Genomic DNA, 9,575 nt, shown 5'->3' on the forward strand with positions numbered 1-9,575 from the left:
GCCGCAGTCTGGCTGGGCACAAATGCCGCAGTCTGGCTGGGCACACAATCACGAGCCACCACACAGCTTGTAGATTTAAACAGCAACTCTTTATTCCCGAACTCACACCAGCCGTATACAAACACGTTCTGGGGAAATCCACGTTCTCTGCCAAATTCACCTCCACTGGGCTTCTGTCTCCCAAAATATACTGTCTGAATCCCGTGAGAACTCAAGGGGAACTCAGGCAGCAGGATACGCCCTATTCCCAGCAGGAATAATCTTAAACCTTAAACCTGGAACCTAAACTGGGAACGCCCTAAACCCGATTATGTTAAACCGGGAACACCCTAATCCGCCCTGGTCCTTGAGCAAGGTCAACTACATTCAATGTCACTGCAAAATGTCAGCAACATGGGGTACGCTGGCAAGGAAATTGTCATACCTACTTGGCTAATGGCTCCCAGCATCTCCCCCCTTCTGATTAATTAAACAACAAGCAATGTGGCTTAAGGACCGTGCCTGGTAGGTTGTCCAATTCAACATATGGTTCTTACCCGTCATCGGAAAACTGACCTTTAGGCGTCAGCCTCCTGTCTTAGGTTGATACCACTGCAATTGGATCATACCCGTCACTGACTACCGGTCCAGCATACAGCCATTGGCCCCCAAATTTTAGACCATCACTAGCAGAAGGGAGGAGGATACAGAAATGCCACGACACCAAGCCAATTGACGGCTCCTTGGGAAAAATTGCATCACTGGTGACACCATCAGCAAAGATATGCCAGCACTACCACAATTAACATGGGGTGCGCTGGCAAGGAAATAAAAATTGCATCACTAGTGACACCATCAGCAAAGATATGCCAGCATTACCACAATTCGCTGCACCAAACGATAGTTACATAGTCCAGGCAAGTTCTGCAAGCAGTTCAAAGCGGAGGAATCTATCAATATGTCCATTTCCTCCCAAAATCCGTTTCCTCCCAAAGTAAGTTAACTCCTTGATTGAGCATTACTTGTTGAGTTATATTCATTGATGCATCAGTTTATACAGTTTACTGTGATAGCTATCATAGAAGCTGTAGTCTGGTTTTATCTTTGTCTTCACCGGCACTGGGATGAAGATAGGAATTCTGGCAATGATGCTAAAAAGACATTATCCTGAAAAGAATTATTAAATATAATGAAAAGGAAAGGTGAAAGTAAACAAACAGATCTGTTAACCTACTTTAAAAACAATCCTTAACAGCTGTTTACCTAATTTAAATTAGTAAACAAACAGATCTGTTAACCTCCTTTAAAAACAATCCTTAACAGCTGTTTACCTAATTTAAATTAAACCATTTAAATCACGTGAAAAAAAAAAAATAATAATAATTCGGATCCATTTTTTCATGAGCGCTCCTCATATAAGAAATATGGACATACGCACATACAGACATACAACACAAAACACAAGAGTGTACACAAACGTACAACACATAAGAAAATAGTAAAGGCCTTGTAGCTTTACCTGGGTGAAATCTCCATTGCAATGTTTAAAAACTCCACAGTCAAAAAATAAAACTGATCAGAAAAACATTAACCTAGGTTTGTATGAGCTCAAAAAATAAAAATAGAACCTTATGATGTGGAAAAATGCAATAATAAAATAGCTATTGAAAAAAGCATCCTGGTTAATCACTGTCGCAGATGTAAGAATGGCCAAGCTGGAGTTCTGGATATCAGCTGTTATGGATTTGAGTCAAATCATCTTCTTTTCGATCTGTAGAAATTGTTTTAGTTAATCTCTCTGGAATCCAAATGGGCTGCTGTTCTCCCTGTGGAAAAACACAAACAGACCCCCGACTCCAGACAATCACTGGGTCAGGACCTTTCCATTGTCCTGTTAGAATATCTTTCCAAAGTACTTTAGGCTTATGTACATTTTTTGGATACATATGCCTTTCCGCAGCACTAAGTCCTGATGAATCCAAATTTAAAAAGTTTAGAGTAAAAAGGGTTATTTTAAGTTTATCTTTGGGGGATATATACCCCTTTCCAATTCCCTCTTTTTGCTTTAATAAGTATATGTCTGTATCTAATAGTTGTCTTAGCTTCTTGCATTTTCTATCTGAAATACCTTTACTTGACATTTTCAACCATTTTCTATCTTATTTCTATCTTCTAGTTTTTTTCCTAAGGTTTGTATATTTACCCTTAGTTGCCTTTTTTCCTCCTTTTTTTTTTTTTTCCTATTTTGTGGGTTTAAAATTCTTGTCTTCCTACATCTTTTCTATCTTTCTACATCTTCTTTATCTTTTTTCTTTTTAACTTTCTATACTTCTGTCTTTAAAGTTTTTCACTTTAAATTTTTAATCTTCTTTATCTAAATATCTTTTATCCTATTATCTTCCCATTTTTTAAGTAATGCCTTTAAGATTAACTAGGCTTCGAATGATGCAATAAAGCAATCTTTTTTCCGCCATGAAGGTATCTCGACCACCTTCAATTTAACCTTTTAAAGCCTTTTAATTATCATCTATACTGTACTTTTAAATGTACTTTTTCACCACCTACAACTTCACTCTTTTAAACGAGGCTTAGATTCTGTTTAAATCGCTTTAATGTTAGTTTACATGGCTGCCCTTCAACCAAAGGCTTTTTTTTTTTTTAACTCCATTGAGAAGCTTTGTCTCAATCTGCCATGTACAAATATCTTTTTCTTCTTTCTTCCTTTCTCAAGCTTTTAAAGTAAGTCTAGTTTCCTCAAAATCTTTTTAAATGGCATTTTACAACTTTTTACTTTACCACACAGAGATTATCTCATCTAGAAACATTTCTTTTTCCTTTAACCTTTTATATTAAAATATATTTCCACATCTTGAATCTTTTTCTCTCTTTTTTAACCGTTAACCCTTTTTATAAATTCACATTTTGAAACAACTCTTATAAAATTTCTGATTTAGACAAATTACTCCACTTTAATAAGATGAAAGACTTTCATGTTTTTTATGATACTATAATACTATAATTGAAACCCAACTGAAAATTTTTCTACTCTTTGTATATAAATTACACATGATAGAATCTTAACACTTAGTAACCTTGTTTTAGCAAAGACACAGACACAAAGCAATATTAAACATTTTTCCATTTACCAATTTATGAAAACACACATAATGTTTAAATATATTACCTTATGGAACTTAATAAGTAAAGAGTACTTGATTTTATATTTAGTGGTTGATATTTTAACACTTTAGCTTTGTAAATTAATCAGATGTCTGTAAAAACCAAGATCTTAGACAAATATAGTAAACAGAACTAGCCATCTCTTTCTTGTTGAAGAAAAATCCTTCTACAGGATACCATGATGGTCCCATTGATATACTTAATAACTCGTCTTTAAAAAGCCATGGGCTACATTTTTGTATTGTATCAACATACGTCCTAATTGTTCTTGGTCTCACTGGGGTGCCTCCTTCCTCTAACAATTTCTCTTGCTCGGAGGCGAACAACTTCAAACCTTGAGTCAACCATTTTCCCCAGTTTGCCTGAGAAAGTTCTAGGAACAGGCAACTTGAAATAAAAACAAAATAAATCAAAACAATAACACATTGTTTTTTGAAATGTTCACCCATTCTTTCTCTCTTCCTCAAGGGTGAGAAATTTCACTTACCTCTAAGCTTCAGAAGTTCCCCGTACGGGCCACCAAATGCCGCAGTCTGGCTGGGCACAAATGCCGCAGTCTGGCTGGGCACACAATCACGAGCCACCACACAGCTTGTAGATTTAAACAGCAACTCTTTATTCCCGAACTCACACCAGCCGTATACAAACACGTTCTGGGGAAATCCACGTTCTCTGCCAAATTCACCTCCACTGGGCTTCTGTCTCCCAAAATATACTGTCTGAATCCCGTGAGAACTCAAGGGGAACTTAGGCAGCAGGATACGCCCTATTCCCAGCAGGAATAATCTTAAACCTTAAACCTGGAACCTAAACTGGGAACGCCCTAAACACGATTATGTTAAACCGGGAACACCCTAATCCGCCCTGGTCCTTGAGCAAGGTCAACTACATTCAATGTCACTGCAAAATGTCAGCAACATGGGGTACGCTGGCAAGGAAATTGTCATACCTACTTGGCTAATGGCTCCCAGCAGGATGAGGAAACCAAAGCTCTCCAAGTCACGAGGGGCTGCCCCCAAGATCATCTAGCCATCCCCGGGAGGAGCTGAAACTTGACCTCGGGTCTCATGACACCCCTGGGCCCAAGGGAAATGACACACTGGCTTGACAGCCCAACTCAGTGGCTTCCAACCTGCTCCGACAAGAGGAGTCCTACTTCCTTCTGGAAATGGTCGCAATCCTGCAAATGAGCAGAGCAGTTATTTTAGGATTTGGTCAACTGGGAAAATTCAGAGTGATGAAAAACAAGGGCTTTCGCACGGCTGAAAAGGAGCAGCCCTCCTCCTCCAGACATTACTTACACAGGCGGCAGACGGTATTTGGTGTGCAAATAGACACAGCGACTTCTTGCAATAACTTAGCAGCCCATGCACAGGTAACAACTGGCCGAGACCATCCTGCCAGAGTGGTTCAGAGACGGGGACATCTCCAAAGTCAGTCCAGGACATGGGAGAAAAGAGCACTTAAATTCACAGTAGCACATGCCTATAATCCCAGCAGTCTGAGAGGTGGAGGCAGGAGAATCACAAGTTCAAAGCCAGCCTCAGCCATTTAGCAAGGCTCTAGAAACTTAGCAAGACCTTATCTCAAAATAAAACATAAAAAAGGGCTGGGGATGTGGCTCAGTGATGGAGTGTCCTTAGGTTTAACATCTGGTATCAAAAAAAAAAAATATTTTGAACTTGCAATCCTTCTGCCTCAGCTTCCCAAGTAGTTAGAGTTACAGGCGTGCTTCTCTGTACCAGGTTTAAAAAAAAAAAGACTTTTAGTGGGGTGCAGTGGTGCACACCTACAATCCAACGACTTGACTCACGCAGGAAGATAGATGGACGCCAGCCTCAGCAATTTAGTGAGATCCTCTGCAACGTGGCAAGACCCTGTCTCAAAACAGAAAAGGGACTGAGAGTGTAGCGGTGGTAGAGCACCCTGGGTTTAATCCCTAGTACTGCTAAATAAATAAAAAGGACTTTTCTGTCCCAACCAACCACTCCCTTCTCTATCCTGAACACAGAGCTATCAGAGCACTTCTCCATTTATTTAAAAGTATGTCTTTCTTGCTATTAAACTCTAACACGTTGGAAGGGACCAGGGTTTGTCCCTATTTCCTCCTGACCCCAGCAACCAACACTCAGACTGGCCCGCCATTGACACTCATTAAATGCTGACCAACTGCACAAAGGGACCCCGCCTACAAAATCTTATGCTTTCATTAGGGAGAAAATCATCGTCGTAAAAATAAACAATATGATCCCCGTCACCTAGAAACAAAGCCTGACTTCTATAAAGCTGCAGGGAACAAAGGGATCTGTTGAGATCACACACGTTTCCATCCCAGGGCTGAGGGTCTCTGCCGGCAATGGGACATGCCCGCGTGAAAAAGAGCTGCGGAACCAGGCCCTGCGTGGCCCACGGCAGCTGAGGGACGGTCAGTGCCGCAGGGAGAGGGCAGAACATATGAGATGAGTCATAATGTGCATGTCATCCTTGCTCAAGGTGAAATGGGATTCTTGGGTAACAATAGGAACCATGTCACAAGGAGCCTGGCCTGTGTTTCTGGCGGGTGGGGCCATGCTGTGGGGTTCAGAGGATGGAGAGAGGGAGGAAGGGCTTGGGTTGCCGGTCAGGACTGGTGTGGTGAGAGAGTGGGAAAGTCTAGAGCCCAGAGCCCCTTGGGCTGCTCCTGGTTGAGGGCCCCGTGTTCAGGATGGAGGGTGGTAAGTGCTTGCCTAACGCACACGAAGACCTGCCTTCCATCCCCAGAACTGTCAAAATGGAACCTTGTGTTCAGAGTTGGCTTCTAGCTGCCCTGAACTGACCTCCACCTGAATGAGCAATTACAGGTCTGGGTTTCTGGTAACTTTTTTATTATTAGACAAATAACATGCTTCCCCTAAAAGAGAAGAGAAAATGCGGGAAGGAGCTGGGGGCGCACACCTATAATCTAGCTACTGGAGAGGCTGAAGCAGGAGGATCAGGAGTTTGAGGCCAGCCTCAGCAATGTAGTGAAACCCTGTCTCAAAATAAATGCAGCTCAGTGGTAGAACACCCCTGGGTTCAATCCCCAGTACTCCTCCCCCCCGCCAAGAAATAAAAGAAAAGGAAGAAATTAATCAGAGGGAAAAAAATCTATAATCTATAATCTCATTTCCCCAGAAAAGCCAGTCAGTATGTGGATGTCCACCTACCCACCCATCCGTCCAACCTTCTATTTGCTCATGCACCCCCCCACCTACCGATCCAACTGCCATCTACTCGTCCAGCTCTCTGTCTGCATCAGAGTGCTCTATTTCAGATGACAGAATCCACTCTGACAGAAATCTATGGCTGGCCAGGTGTCATGGAGTTCCCTGACAATTCCAGCCTTTTGGGAGGCTGAGGCAGGAGGATCACAAGTTCAAGTCCAGCCTAGCAAGACCCTGTTTCAAATTAAAATAAAAAAGGGCTGAGATGGAGCCCAATGGTAGAGACCTGGTTCAATCCCCAGTACCAGGGGGAAAAAATGCAGCCACCTCTCAGCTAAAACTCTGGAACTTACCTCATCCCTCTCACCAACAAACATGGTGGAAATTAAACTCCAGAATTTTCCCCGTATGGTTCCTGTGGCTTTAAAGATGCTGCCTTGGGCTCCTCTTTCCATGAAGCCTGCATCACTGTGGCTCTTTTCCAAATCAGTCTCACATGGATGCATCTGACTGGTGGAACCTAGGTCACCCGCCTACACCGTCGCTGCTGCAGTGTGTGGGAGAGGACATTTCTGTCCTTTACTTTGGGGAAGTGGGATTTATGATGTGGGGAAAACCCATAAACAGGAAAGGTGCTGGTGATCATAAGGCATGGCAAATGTCCCCTGTACTACAGATTTTTTTTTTCCTTCTTACAAATATGGAATGATATGACTTAACCATTCTGTGACTGTGTTGCCCAGCTCAGCGCCTGGCACACAGTAGGAACTCCACACTCCAGCAAGAAAGGGGAGAGGGAGCAGCGGGGAGACAGTGCAGATTTACAGGCCATTCGGAGGTTTGCTCTTTGAGTTGGTGTGGATTATGGAGGAAGGGGACTCCCTCTCCCTGCAGGGAAGCACAGAGCCATCCTCCCTCCCCACCGCGAGTGCTCTCCAGACACCTCTGCCTGCTGGCCTGCAGCATGTGGACCTTGCAAAAGGTTCAGTGCCACCAGGCGCAGGGGCTCATGCCTGTAATCCCAGCAGTTTGGGAGGCTGAGGCAGGAGGATCACAAATTTGAGGACAGTCTCAGCAATTTAGCAAGGCCCTAAGCAACTTAGTGAGACACTGTCTCAAAGAATAAAGTGGCTGAGGATGGTAAAGCACCTCTGAGTTCAATCCCTGGTACCCCCCCCACACACACACACACACCAAAAAATAACTCTGTGTCCCAAGTAGTTGCTCTGTAGCCCACCAGTTGGCTTACAGTCACTCAGGCTGTCTGGAATCTCTTCCCTCCCCAATCCCAGGAAGTGTTTGATGAGGTTTTACTCTCACTGGGAAGGCACAATAGAGGCTTCCCAGGATGTCCATGTTGATGAAGGTCACTGTCACCCCAATTCAAGTGCATATGTTAAAATCTGTTTTGTTCTTTAAGGTCAGGATGAGCCATCACAGACTTATAATACGGGCTCTGCCTTTTGGAAGTTTATATTGTACATTAATTGGTAAGAAGCAAGATACACAGTTAAATGTCAAGGCAGATCTCTTGGTTCCAGATGAAGTGGGAAAATGTGTTTCCAAGGATTAAGGGAAGGGTCAGATTCATAGCAAGGCAAGGAACAGAGGCTGCTAAAAAGGGAGGAGGGATGGGGTGGCACAGGCCTGTAATCCCAGCAACTCCAGAGGCTGAGGCAGGAGGATGGCAAATTCAAGGCCAGTCTCAGCAGTATAGCTAACTCTGCCTTTTGTTTTTGTTTTTGGTACTGGGGTTTGAACTCAGGGGTACTTTACCACTGAGCTCCATCCCCAGTCTTTTTTTTTTTTTTTTGAGACAAGGTCTTACTAAACTGCTGAGGCTGGCCTCAAATTTGCAGTCCTCCTGCTTTAGCCTCCTGTGTGCTGGGATTGCAGGCCTGTGTCACCTCTGTCAGACTGAAATTCTGTCTTAAAAAATAAAAAGAGCTGGGGAGGTAGCAATATAGCTCAGATTTAGAGCACCCCTGGGTTCAATCCCCACTACCAAAAGAATTTAATTAATTCATTCATTAAAAAGTGGGGTCGTTGAGGGGTGAAGTGGATAAGGCATGATTTGTGACCAGGGCAAAGCTGCATTCTGCCCCCAGCCCCCAGCCAGTCTCTCCCAACCAGGTGAGATCTTGTAGCATCACCTTGCTAATTATTGCTGAATTCCATGTGGGTGACGATCTGACCCACATCTGCTACCTCTAGTCTAAAAGGCACTTGTCATTGTGTCCTAGACCGAGGATGGGTGGACAGGGTCCGGAAAACACCAGGTTAGGGCAGGCTGTAGGGCGGGAGAGGCGGAGACTCGTCACAAAGACAATCCGCAGCCCTCCTCCCCCTCCCCCAGGGAGGAGCAGCTGATGGGTTTCTGGAGGGTTCCAATCCAATTAGTGCCCCCTCCCTCCTGGATGGGGGACGGAGCCACCACGCCCTTCCTCGAGGTGGAGGCTGGCTGGGGAGGGGTTGCCGGAGGTCTGCGCATCCTGACCGGCTCCTCCTGGCACAGGCGGGCTCGCTGCTACCCAGAGGCTGCTCTGACGGCGCCCGTTTCTAGGCGACTGTTCTGGGGAATGGTCTGTTTTGGCAACCGCAGGGCCCCTGGGTAAGGGGGGCCGCAGGCCGCAGAGCCATTTGCATAGCAACCTCGTCCCTCCCCGAGCTGCGCACTCCTCTGCGACCAGGGGCCGCGCGCCCCAGCCCCTCGGCCTCGCCTCGCCCCGCCCTGCGGCTCCGCACGCCCTGGTCGCCGCCGTGTCCACCGGGAGCGCAGGCTGCACGCCGGAGAGGCTGATGCCCTGGGGAAGCGGGGAGGGATGCTGGGGACCCACACGGAGCTGGGGGAGGGGACTGAAATACCAGCTTTCCCAAACCAGAGTCACAGTCACCGGGCGGCGGAGCCCCCAGACGCATTCGGGATGGGGGTCCGGCTAGCGGACTGTTTATTTAGGCAAACTCACAGCGAAGCCCGAGGGTGGGGGGGGGGACCCAGAAAATGCCTCTGGACCATTCCACCGCAAACCTGCGTTCGACTTTGGAAATGGGCAGGCAAGAAGGATTTCTTGCCTAGAAATAGCAGGCGGTGATGGGCTTAGGCAATACTCGGAAATACTGAACAGGGGACTTGGGGACAGAGTATTCTCTGAATTTGTGGGAAGAAATCGAAAGAGAAAACACACGGAAACCCGGCGTCCCCGCTCCTGCGCACGCCCACCCCTGTCTCTTATA

The sequence above is a fragment of the Marmota marmota genome, unplaced genomic scaffold, assembly GCF_001458135.2.
Source record: "Marmota marmota marmota unplaced genomic scaffold, marMar, whole genome shotgun sequence".
Lineage (NCBI taxonomy): Eukaryota > Metazoa > Chordata > Mammalia > Rodentia > Sciuridae > Marmota > Marmota marmota.